This window comes from Tiliqua scincoides, chromosome 3 (genome assembly GCF_035046505.1).
Source record: "Tiliqua scincoides isolate rTilSci1 chromosome 3, rTilSci1.hap2, whole genome shotgun sequence".
Classification (NCBI taxonomy): domain Eukaryota; kingdom Metazoa; phylum Chordata; class Lepidosauria; order Squamata; family Scincidae; genus Tiliqua; species Tiliqua scincoides.
The window spans coordinates 8,980,496-8,994,058 of record NC_089823.1 but is presented as its reverse complement, the minus strand read 5'-3'; the positions used below and the strand labels follow the sequence as shown (position 1 = coordinate 8,994,058).

At 45.1% G+C, this 13,563-nt stretch overlaps 1 pseudogene; it reads left to right on the top strand.

Annotated features, from left to right (window-relative positions):
• The first annotated feature begins 238 nt into the window (after nucleotides 1–238).
• Nucleotides 239–355, top strand: LOC136647242 (5S ribosomal RNA; annotated as a pseudogene).
• Nucleotides 356–13,563: the final 13,208 nt, after the last annotated feature.

Below are 13,563 nucleotides of genomic sequence, written 5' to 3'. Positions count from 1 at the left end.
GGCCCCTTTGCGATCTGGTTGCTGCTCCTGTTCCTTCTCTTGAGGGGGCTCCCCAAAGCAGACGACAGCCAGATTGACCCCTTAGGGAGCCCAAGGAGCAGAGGGCAACAGCCATATCATGAAGCAGCTTCCACCAGAGCCTCCTCCTTCCTCACATACAGCATTTCTAGCTTGTAGCCATTTCTAGACTGCTGCCAGCAATACTGACCCATCAGTGTTAGCAACATATTAGCATCGTACCCACAGGCTGTTACCCTGCACATGCCCGATCTCATCTGATCTCAGAAGCTAAGCAGGGTCAGGCCTGGTTAGTACTTGGATGGGAGACCGCTTGGGAATACAGGTGCTGTAGGCTTATACCATAGTCTTTCAAGACTGAATGTTGCCAACCACAGGCTGGCAGCAGCTCTCCAGGGTTTCGGACAGGAAATTTTCTCTGCCAGGGATAGAACCTGGAACTTTCTGCTCTGCAACTGAGCGATGGCTCTTCCCAGATTTTGGAGTGGGGGGGGGGGCTACATCTTGTCTCTGCTGCACAGCCTTGTAAACTAATGCGCACTAAGGCACTGTGAAGTTGGCACCTACCATTTTACAGCCAATCAAATACGTCACGTAAGACACCTGTATTTTTATGTATATCTTTATCCAAAAGAACAAACCTCTCACTTGGCTTTTAAATCAGTGGAGAACAGGCTGTTGTGGAAAAAATGAATACAGCATACTGCAGGAGGTGAAAGAGTCTTCAGCAATGTGTAAAGGGGGGGGGGGAACTAGGGCAGTGATCCTTGATTTGAGACCACAGGTGTATCCTTATTACCTTCTCCGAAATGCTGGAAGGTGTACTAAGGATCACTACACACCAGTTGAGGGCACCACAAATTTCTGAGTATGACAAAGTCTCCAATTAGGAAGATTCATAAGAAAAAAAAAACAGCACATTCTTCTAGATGTTTTAATGGCAAGGCAAGTCAGTGTGACATTGCCGAAACTAATTAGTTCTCCCACAAATTTTTAAACGCACCTGAACCTTTGAGTGTCAGTCAGAAAGCCAGGAAAATGAGTCAAAGCAACTTCCATTTCACCTAGGCAGCAGGCTCTTCTCCTGTCTTGGTAAAAATGAACTGAGAATGTGTCTGTAAACTGTCAAGTTCAACTTCCTCTCTGAAAGTGATGCTCTAAAAGACCAAACCAGACATGACATTAAATGTGTCATCATCTAGTAAGGGGCTTGTTTTTCATGTAACACACCCGTGCATGGGCCCAAACTACACTGGAACCACAACATGGAAACCTGACGCTCTTGAAGCAGCTGACACTGGAATGCCAGTATACCCCCAGGTCCATAGATCTCCACGAGCTGCACATCATAGCTCTGATTGGGACTCGGCTTTAACCTGGAGTGTCTGCACTTCCCTTACCATATCAGTGACATATTATATGAATGGACAGAGTGGCATGGCGTTGTGAACCCTTTGCTCCTTGGCAAGCACAGTTTGGGACTGGTACAATCAACATCACATCACCCCAGCTGCTGTTCATCTAACTTGGGGGTCCAACACCTTGGCAGACACCCACAGGGGGACACGGAGCCTTGACACCTATGCCTTCAGTTCCAGAGTTCATCACTGGAGTCACCATGCTATCGAGCTACAGTTTTGTCACCAGTACTATACAAAGGTTTTGCAATTGAGCTAGACACAACCCCCTGTTCCATAAGGAATGTAGTTCTAGTCCCTTGGGAAGGGGGCCCCATTCTATATGCTCATGTCCTTCCTGCTAATCACAATGGTCATCAACAGGATACATAAACTCCACATCGAATGAATCCTGATAGCTCCATGGTGACTGAGGCTCATCTGATTTGCACCTCTTCTCAGGATAGCAAGAGTATCTTCACCTCCCTTCTCACCCAAACCTCCTGTCATAGAATCAAGATTGAATATCACACCACAGCCTCAGAACATTAAAGCTGACAGCATGGAGGATCTTTCTGCAAAGAGATCACAAAGAAGAAGGACATGTAGCTTGGCTGCAATTATAGTTCTTTGGGTGGTGATCTGTGCAGATAAGAAAAAGATCCTCGCTGGATCAGGTCAAAGGCCCAGCTTTCTGCATCTCACAGTGGCCGACTCTCAGGGAGCACCAAGACAACAAGAGACCTGCATCCTGGTGCCACTCTCTTGCACCTGGCATTCAGAGGTAGCCTATTTCTAAAACCAAGAGGTTGTAAATACCCTTCACAGCTTGTGACCCGTGATGAACATTTCTTCTAGAAATCTGCCCAATCCCTTTTTAATGGCATCTAGGCAAGATGCCATCACCACATCTTGCCGAAGGTTGCCTCACAGATTACTTACATGCTGGGTAAAGAAATATTTTCTTTTTGTCTGTTCTAACTCTCCCATTACTTAATTTTAGTGGATGTCCCCTAATACTCAAGCCACTCACGATACTCAGCCCACAAGACCATCTTTCCTCTGCCTGTCTGGTTCCAACTATTAGATCTCTCCTTAAATGTTACCATTTGAGCTTTAGGGGTGTGACTCAAAGAAACTGAGCAACTGGATACTTTTTCCACTTAAGAAGCGCACAGTGTGTGCCCCCCCCCCAAAGGACAGAGACAGAATGCTTAGCAAAGCTCTGGAAGTTTCCACCGTTGGCCCTGACTATGTGTGGAACTCCACTACTGGTGTCAGACTGCACTGCACAGATGGCCACCCAAAGCTCTATAGATATAGGTAATATATTTCATAGACCTTCCAGAATTACAAAGGTCCAGAATTATTCAGGTCTGTCTGTGTGAGAGACAGACCTGAATCATGACCTTTAAGCACCGCTTCATTCATCTTCATGGGAGCAAGTGCTTCAGTAGTAGTGGCCAAAGGATGTTGGCAGCAGGCCAAAAGGTGTCTCCTTTCACAGTGCTTATCAAGTATCCATTTTCTCAAAACATTTTTCACATCACATTACATGAGCAGAGGCTTTTCTAGCTCCTCAAGGCTGCTTTTGCTATCACAATGAGAAGTTTTTGTTGTCTAAACTGCAGTGGCATAGCTGTGGGGGGCAGGGGGTGGCAATTGCATCAGGCAACAAGCTTTAGGGGGGCAACAAACTGAACTTGGACACTAGTGATCAAAATTGTGAAAACCTTGATATGTACAAATAATACCATTCCATTATATATAAGTGGAAGGATAATTTAATGCAGAATGCCATGAAACAAACTGCATTGAAATATCTGTGTTCTGTCAACGTATGGCCAATTAACCAGAAGATGAAAACACAACTGCCTTATAGAACAAAAAGTGGATTGAACTCATCACGGACCAATAAGACTGATTGGCTCTTGGAACTCACCCTTCAAGCACAGTGTCTAATACGGGGCATATTTTTTATTTATTTAAATTTGATTTTGTCGTGGAGGGGGGCTACATGATCTTCTTTGACCCCCGAGTAGCAGATGCCTTAGCTACGGCACTGCTAAATAGCAGAGTAGAGTGGAATTCTAGAAAATTGCTCCTTGCATGATCAGAGAGCATGTTTCTCCTTGTGGGGAAAGCATAGGACAGATACATAAAGAACATGTGAACATTATACACATAAGTTACACCTTCTGGAATACCCTTGACAGTAAAATCTGCAGCTCTATTTCTAGGGCAACTGTCCGTAGTCATGAATTGTCTGTCCCTCCACAGAGGCAGCAGAGGAAGAGGAACAGACAACTCATTACTAGAAACAGAGCCACAGAACCTGAATAAAGTCTTTTGGAAGCTGGAAGTGACTTCATAAGAGGCAATGACCGTAGAGAAGATCATAGAGGTCAATGTACCAGGAGAAGAAAAACACTGAAAATTGCTGATGTCACAGCACCCACACTTCAGCCCGTAAATCTTTCGTGATTCAAACATGTTCTTAAAGCATAAATAACAGGAGTATGCCATCATATATTTCCAAAAGGTCAACCTAACTTGTCCAAAGCTTTTCCAAAACAATATGAAAGAAAACCATTTCCTTCGAAAGACATGACCGAAATTTGGGATCTCTCTTAATTTCACGCTTCAAGCTACATCCCACAGTTTAGCCAGCCAATATTTTGTTTTCACGTGGGTACCATAGTTTTAGCTTCAGCTCTTCAACATAATCCTTCTCGACGACTAGCATGACCCCACCCCCTGCCAACATCCAGTGGGATGTGTTTCTGCTCCAAGCTTATAAATAAATAAATAAATAAATAAATAAATAAATAAATAAATAAATAAACTCCTACACATAAGGAGAAAATGTTGCTTGGCGTTAAAGGCCAAGCGAAATGACATTTGACATTTTCATTTTCAGGTTTGCCTCCACGGACTTTGTGCTATATTTTGCTGGTTTCTGACATGTTTCCTAAGCAAGACAGGTGAAGAGAATGTCATGTAGTAACTTTGATTTTTTACACCCTTTAACTCCTGTAAGTTTCTTTGTTTTCTCTTTTTGGAGAATTCAGGGATGGTTTTTCTTAAAAAAAAAAAAAATTTTAAAGGCAGCATTGAGGCCACTTCATTACCAAAGATACCCAAAAGTTATATAGCTATGAATGCAAGAATCTCTATCCTCCCCCCTTCAAAGAGTTCAAGTTTAAAACAATAAAGCCACTGAATATTCAAAATCCCAATAAAATACAACACAAAACATACCAGCTGTTTTATTCCCTACACCTTTTCTAATTATCCCAAGCATGGAATGAGCCTTCTTCACCTCCACTGCGCATTGGGTCAATACTTTCATCCAGTTGTCCACCAGCACCCCAGGATCCCTCTCCTGATCAGTCACAGACAGCTCAGAACCCATGTGAAGTTTTGATTTTTTTTTCCCCAATGTGCCTTACTTTACACTTAATTACACTGAAAGGCATCTGCCATTTTGCTGCCCAGTCTCCCAGTTTGGAGAGATACTTCTGGAGCTCCTCACAATCCCTTCTGGTCTTCACCACTGAAAAAAGTTTAGTGTCATCCGCAGACTTGACCAGTTCGCTGCTCACCCTTGTCTCCAGGTCATTTATGAAGGGGTTGAAGAGCACCGGTCCCAGGACAGATCCTTGAGGCACACCGCTTTTCACCTCTCTCCATTGTGAAAATTGCCTATTGACACCCACTCTCTGTTTCCTGGTCTTCAACCAGTTCTCAATCCATGAGAGGACCTGTCCTCTAATTCCCTGACTGTGGAGTTTTCTCAGTAGCCTTTGGTGAGGGACCGTGTCAAACACCTTCTGAAAGTCCAGATAGATAATGTCCACAGGTTCTCCCGCATCCACGTGCCTGTTGACCTTTTCAAAGAATTCTAAAAGGTTCGTGAGGCAAGACTTACCCTTACAGAAGCCATGCTGATTCTCCCTCAACAAGGCCTGTTCATCTATGTGTTTTGAGATCCTATCTTTGATGAGGCATTCCACCATCTTACCTGGTATAGATGAAACAATGTCATGTTTATTGTGTGAGTTATGGGGGGGGGGGGAATGTCCTGATTCCATCATCAGTCTACAACCCAAACAAGACATGTGCAATAAAGCTTTGAAGCATTAATAGTAATTATATACAGTGCAATTATTATATGCAATACAATGCTCATTTTTATTCACAGCATTTTATATTGCATATTTCAAGTGTCCTGCGCACTTCACACAGATTATTAATCATTATTATTTATAGGGTGTGCAACACCATACGAGAAAATGAGATGCCCAGTCCTTACAAAAGAGCACATGATCCATGCAGCTAATTTATAAGGTGGCCCTGTATAACTCTTCTCATATTGTAGTCAGAGCGCTAAGGACAGCAGAGAGAACTGCTAACTGCTTTGTGAGTTCATGGCCAAAGTGAGATCCATTCTGAGGCCTTCCCAGTCACATTCATGACCATTAAACTACTGTATCTCTCCTGATACAGATTTATTCCAGTCCCCTGGCCCTTTCTTTCTTGTTGGGTTGCATGAATGTTCGGTTTCCTGCTTTGGGCCTTGCAGAATTCTTAAGAGCCAAGAGCTTCTGCCAGTCTCTCCTCCTTGTACCTGCAGGGTTATTAATCATTTCACATTTGCTCTTGTAAGAGCCAGGAGTGAGACCTAGTTACTCCAACACTGCATTTCCTCGCAAGCTAAATACAACTAGCTTTTTGACAAACTGCTTCCAAACTGTCAATGAGGAACAGGTGAGGGACTGAAGCATAACTAGAGTGGAGCCTGAGGGGTACCTGCCCTGGGCGCTAAGCGAAGGGGGGGAACATGAGTGGCTCTCAGGCTCCACCCTAGTTATGGAGGAGGCACTGACAGCTTCATGCCCCCCTGTTCCATCTCCCGTGGAGGTTCCCCTTCATAGGAGAAGGAACAGGGGATGTGATCAGTAGTGTCACTAGGGTTTGCATCTCCCAGTAAGGGAGGTCAATGTTTCTGCCTCATATGGACCTCCTCCCTATACAGTGGGAGGGACAACGCCCTGATCAGTGGGGATGGTGATGCACCATTACCCAATTGCAAATGGCTTTTTGGCTATAATTTTTAAAAGAATAGAGATATTTCAATGTGGTTTCTTTCGCTGCATTCTGCATGAAATTACACATCGCATCATATATAACATGATGGTATTATTCTAAAATACCAAGATTTAAATTTTTTTTTACTAGTACTGGTGTCACTCTCTCTCTCTCTCTCTCTCTCTCACACACACACACACACACACACACGGGCACATCACCCAGTGTGGCCCGGGACTCTCTAGTGACACCACTGGGTGCGATGCCACTGCAGTGAGCGCCCCTCCTCTGGGGAGAAACCAGTAGCTGAGCAGGCATCAATCAGGATCACAACCCCAACAGACAAAGTGGCACTTTAACTCATTTCCTCACCACTGAATGATGCATACAATGGAAGTTTTCTTTCTCTTGCAAATAGTAGCCATGGGGGACTATGACCCAGGTCAGGAACACAGATGGGGTCTAGTTTGCCATTTAAGAACACACACATTCAGGAACCTGCGCTGTTAGATTGGTGTCTTCTTTCAGACAGTTTTAAAAAAAAATACCTCTACGAATCCCCCATGAAGGTTACTTTTCTGCCTTTCATCCCTCGGAGAAAATTACTGGTTTCCACTCTGCGATGAGCAGTGAGCATTTCTGAACAATCGGTATCAGTAGCTCCCCACCTTTCAGCACTTTTCAAGGCGCCCCAATCTGTGGTATTTGCAGATTTCAAGCCAGCTGAAAGGTTATCATCAAGGTTGTGGCGCTCATAGCAACCAAAGCCATTCTCTCTGAATGACTTTATTTTTTTTTTTCACCCAACATCCTGAAATAGCAAGAAGCTGTATAATGGAGTGGCTGAAAGCTCCATAGTCTGCCCAGAAGTCAGGTAGAAGCTCTTGACAATGAGGGGAAATGCTCTTTAGGAAAAGAATAAAATAAAAATCTCTGAATTTATCCTGACAACCTTTCAAAGAAAGCCCCGAACACAGTCTTTATTTCTCTTGCAATCCTCCTGCATATCCTTCTGAGCTCCATATCCAGTCACCATGGGGCAGGATACAGAGCGTTCTTGACTCAAAGCATACTTGACTCCTCTCCTGACCAATGCACCCTCCTTTCCCAAGATGCTTGAAACACAAGGTTTATCAAGACCTGCTATTCAGCTTGGTGGCATCTCCTAACTCATCCACAAATGGGAGGTGGTCCCAGAGGCTGCCTGACTTGCCACAGAAGCCTGTAGGGGCAATCTCCCATTTATGGATGCAAGAGAAGAGAGGAGGAGGCAACAAGAGAGCTGCAAATAGGAACTTTTCCCCATAAGCTCCTGGGACACAGGGCACTTAGAAACGTTCCTGTTTATGAATGGGATGAGTGGAAAAAGGTGGTGACACAGCAACTCTATGAATGGAGACTGTTGGAAGCTTAGTTACCTGGGGCTGAGTTACCTGCTGCACCTCCACACAAAAGTGGACTGGCAGTGAGCCCTCTGAAGGTCCAGGGTGCTGGACAACTGCCTAATGGTGCCAAACCCAGGTACTACACTGGATTCCTCGTCCCCACACAAGAGCTGCCTACAATAGATAGAAAAAAGACAAGGTTTATCAAGACCTGCTATTCAACTTGGTGACATCTCCTATTAAGATGGATGGAACTTGCCCTACAAATAACCCACCACTTTCTGTTCAGTTTTTAATCATCCTAGTTTCTCCAAAGGGATGTGTTTTGGACCCATCTTAGAGAGCATGAAACGGTCCAAACAGCAGGCACCAAATCAAGGTCCGCGGGCTGCATCCGGCATCCAAAAATTGTCTTCCCCGTGCAGTGTGGTGTGGTCCTGCACTACAGCAGCTTATCTTTTCTGCTGATCACTCCAGAAACACATGCTGGGCAACTGCTTTTGCTGCCCATTGCCCCAGCAGGTTATGCGACTGGATTTCTGGGCAGAAGCAGCTGCCTGGCACATGTTTCAGGGGTGATGGGCAGAAAAGCCGCTGCAGTGCGGAACCTTAAGCACCGTGGCGTGTGGCGAAGACGTTTTCAGAATGCAGTTGTCCCAATGTTTGGTGACCACCAGGCCGTAAGAAGGCTCTCCTTGCCAGGATAGACCACCTCCTCTACCAGCACCCCAACAAAGAGGAAGAGTTGGCAAATGGCATGTTCTGTCCCATGGCAACATGGCCCAAGGAGCCTATAAAAGTTGCTGCTTGACTTTCTGATGAAAATATAAGTGGCTGGCAAAGTAGCAGCATGAGAAATGTCTCCTCCCTCCATTTCTGCTCCGGTTGTTCTCGGCCCAGGTGTTTTTGGCTGGCTGCTGTGACCTGCCTGCTCTCAGTTCTGCTCCCATTAATTTGTGTTCATCATAAATTGGTGGGCTGCTGTGTAGCTTGCTTGTCAGGTGCCAGTTTGAAATCTCTGGGGCTATTTATAAAAATGTGCTCCTTCCCTTTCAGCTTCATTTTTCTTTGCCGTGTGCTGCAGCTGCTTGTGTATTCCATTTGTGGCAATATACAAAAAAAAGTATTTGATTAACCAGGCTATTTAGAGGTAGGGCACATAAAACTATAGTACTTCATAGTGATGGTCTGCAGCTTGGGTGGACTTCAGAAACCGGAGTATTTTTTTTTTTTAATCAGTTGTTGGTTTGTTTCAGGAATGTAAGAATCTACTTCAGGAGTTCCAAAACTGTGGGTCGTGACTCACCGGTGGAACACAAGCCTGTGTGTATCACACGTTGGGCCCTCCCTTGCTCCAAAATAGCTCCAGATAGGAGCCATTATGGAAGCTGACCAATTTACAGGGCTTCCAGAGGACTCTTGGCTGCAGACCCACTCTGTTGGCCTCGACAGGCCTTGGAATGGCCCACATAAAACCTTCGGAAGCCACTTCCATTTTGCTTCTGAAAATTGAATGGGCTTCCAGAGGCTTCTGTGGGCCATTCTGAGGCCTGTGGAGGCCCACAGAATGGGTCTGCAGCCCAGTGTGCACACAAGCCAAAAGGTCAGCCTGGAACAAAGTTCTTGAGTGGTGCCCACTGCTCGTTATTGGAATCCTATTCTGTGTTTCTGTGGCCAGCGCATTTGGAGAGAGCAGTGCTGTTTATTGCCAGCATGGTGCAGATCTGAGGTTAATGGAATGTAACTTCCCTCTGAGCAGACTTCAGTTCTCTGTCTCATGCCATAATACTCCACTTATAACACGTTCTCCTGTAGGGCGAGAAAGTGGCTGGGGGAGGGAGGAATGCGACACCCTGTAGTGTTGTCCAGCTTTATGCATAATTGAAGAAGGAGATTAATTTACACACTAGTACCAATGCACAAGAACTCCCCACCCGAGTCTATATTTGTTAAGGGGGTGCAGAAAGACAGCAATGAATATTTCCTGAGGGCTTGGCTGAATTTTAACCCACGTGTTAAATGTCTGAAACAGAAGTGATGGTACGTTTCTCACAAATGCTCCGATTCCAAACATATTTTCTCTACAGAGAGCCCTACTGATGTTGTAGGGATTGATTTTCAACCAAGCACACTTGGGCCAGCAGTCTTCTTTAAATTTCCAGTTTGTGATTCTGCAATGGAGGTGAGTCTGCTGGGGGGCTTGGCCCTCCATGATGCTGCCTAACATGCATCCCACAGACTCCTGTGGCCACACATTGCAAAGGAAAATACGGGAGAGCACATTGTCTTTGACTGAAGCCCACCTGCCATTACAAGCATTAAAGAACAACTGAAGACCATAAATGCACTGAAGAACATAAATCTGCAACAGATTTATTCTGAGTCGGACCACTGACCTAGCAAGCTTTCTACTGTCAACATTGGCCAACAACATCTCTCCAGGGTTTCAAGCAGAGGCCTTTTCCTGCCCTACCTGGAGATGCTGCCAAGAATTGAGCCTGGGGCCTTCTGCATTAGCTGTACTACTGAGCTGTGACCCCTTTGGATGGTCTTATTGATATATTATCAGCTGATTGATTTGCTGCCTTCCTCTCTGATTATTTAGGTTTCTACTGTGCTCATCGCTTTGCGCAAATTTTTTTAAACAGCCGCTTATAAGTCGTCTGATCTCTGAAGCTAAGCAGGGTCAGGCCTGGTTACTACTTGGATGGGAGACCTCCTGGGAATACCCAGTGCTGTAGGCTTATACCATAGTCTTTGGAGACTGAAAGACTGATTTCGAGACTGATTTTTTTTTAGCACTTCTTTCGCCAACTGGTAAAGCTTCTAGTGGTCAAGAAAGAATGCGCTCCGCTTTCCGTCTGCACAGCAGTCCTCTGATAACCTCAATTTACCTCAGAAAGAACCAAAGTAACTGGGTTGAAGAAAAGTTTTGGGATCATTTTGTGGAAGTTGCATCTTGTCCCCTATTTTTCTGAATGGCTGGACCCACGTGGAACTTGGGCAAACGCTTTTCTAACCCTGGGTTGGAAGAACGGATTACAAACCCCTAATCATTAACGTTAAGAATGTAAGATGGTCCTCAAGCAGAGTCTCAAACAGGTCTTCCCCTAGGCAGGTCCTCATCCCCCACTCTCTTATGCCCTCTCAGGCACAAGGAGTTATTACCCTGAACTTGGTTGCACTGCAGCACCACCCAGCTGATAGCCAGAGAGGGTACGGCTGCTCATCAGCCCAGCCATCCGAGGTGATCCAGGGAACCAGTAAGTGCCCAATTGGCTCTACATAAGAACATAAGAACAGCCCCACTGGATCAGGCCATAGGCCCATCTAGTCCAGCTTCCTGTATCTCACAGCAGCCCACCAAATGCCCCAGGGAGCACACCAGATAACAAGAGACCTCATCCTGGTGCCCTCCCCTACATCTGGCATTCTGACTTAACCCATTCCTAAAATCAGGAGGTTGCGCATACACATCATGGCTTGTAACCCATAATGGATTACATGTAACAGTTGCTTCAAACCTAGGTCTGGCTCTTCACTTGTATCTCTAGGAGTAGCCACACAGATGTCCATACTGTGACCCCCTCCCGAACCGCTTGTGGGATGCTATCAACATTATTTCACTCCATACACATCTCTGACTCCATCATTCTGGAGCTCTGTCTGCTGGTGTTTGTCTTGACTTCTCCCTGACCCAATTACATACAGTCAATTCTCATTATCACCTGGGGTTATAATTCCTGGAAATTATATTATCCTGGGGGTTGGGTTCCTGGAAAACCCTGTGGATACCTGTAGACACTGAATCACTGATCCTATGGGGAAAATGGAGTCAGGTTCTGCAGACCCTCTTCATTATATACTATATTAACTTTACAAACCTGAATCTTAAACTTGAAGTTTATGGGCTGGGTGATAGTAAGGGCAGCATCCAGTATAAACCACATTAGCTCTTCGTTATGGAACGATTCCTAACCCTAACAAATTATTATTCCTTCCTAACAACATTATGCAAATAAAAAAGGTATTTTACAGCATATGGGTGGTATCCAAGACCTGGAGCAATTCTTCTTGGCCTTTATCCTGACAGTCCAGAGAGACCACAAACCGTCCCCATTGTGTTGCAAATGGCATTCCACAGATCACACACACACAGCTAACTCCAAAAGAGAGAGGTTACTTTTTAAATGCAGCAAGGCAGGGAAAGTTTGCTGTGAGAGAAATGTGGAGACCCACGGGGAGGGGGGGGAGCTACATCGATACCATTTTTCTCCATTGTGGGTCACAAGACTGAGAAGTTAAGAACAGATCTTTGGTGACAGCAAACTGGATAATCTCACGAGATCTGGGTAAAAGCAACTCCGGCAACTTTTGCATTAGCACGCTCTCGCTCTCTCTCATATATAAGTTTGAAAAAATGTCTGGCTGAAACCAAACTTCCCATTCTGCCTCGAGCAAACAGTTCCACTCACAGATCCAGCAGCCCAGAGCAACACTGTTCATGCACAGAAAATCTGTTGCGGATAAAGTCGAAAGGTGCGCCCTTCAAATACTTGGCAGAATCTGCTGATGGGCTGGCTTATGGTTTCAGAAATGTCCCACACAGCTGAGCTTTATCAGCCCTGATTCAAGGACACAATGCATGATAGCAAAATGTTTTTAGTCCAGGCCCTAGCAGCAAGTACTTTGTGGCAGACACCCACCACCAGACAGGCAATACTGTTCTCGATGGACTTACGCTCTGACTTCGATGGTAGCTTCCTTTGCTCCTAAAAAACCTAAGCTTTGTCTGAAAACCAGTAAGGCTCCTTTGCCCCTTCAACTGTTCTAGAGAGAACATCCCAGAATTTTCTTAGAGGATCTTCATCAACACAGTTTTTGTGCTTTATCATTCGTTCTTGAACAGGTTTCAAGTTTAGCAATTTGCAGGGGTTTTAATCATGGATCGATATGCATAGGCAGGGCTTAGAACTGCAGCGGTAGACTCCGCTTCTGACTTGCCATATTCGTTTCCATCTGAAAGGCACATTCCCACAAATGCACATTTGTTTCAAGTGTAACAACAGCTGTGTGCAAGTCAGGGATAGATCTTGCCACCACACTGTCACTCTCCCATCAATGCACATTGATCAAAGACTGGAAAGGACCAGTGGCGTAGCTATGGGGGGGCAAAGTGATAAGTACTGCAGGTGCAACATCACACTGTAAGTGGCCCCTCCCACTCAAATTTGGAGCCATTCCTGGCAGTGAAGGCAGTTCACAGGCACTCGCTTACCCAAACTCCTGCACACTGTCATTGCTGCCCAGAATGGCTGTGATGACAAGTGGAGGGGCCACTTATACAATGTATGCAGGGCCCTCAGTACTCACTGTCGTCCCCCCATTATGTTACTGAAAAGAACTGGTGTTCATGCTGAAGACTTTCTAGAAAATTCTGGAGCAACCTCCAGAAAGCTAGGGGGAAAAATGTACTTGGACACTCTAAGGCACCAACTGCATTTATGAAATGTGATTAGTACGTGTTATTTTATCATAATTAGGTGAAAGCAAACACAATCCCTACTCCTAGAGGGAAAATTATCTCTCAGATTGCGTCTCTCTGTTACTTTTATATATAGCCGTTACTGTTGACGGGAAAAACATGAACAAGCTCTGAAAACTGAAGGGCA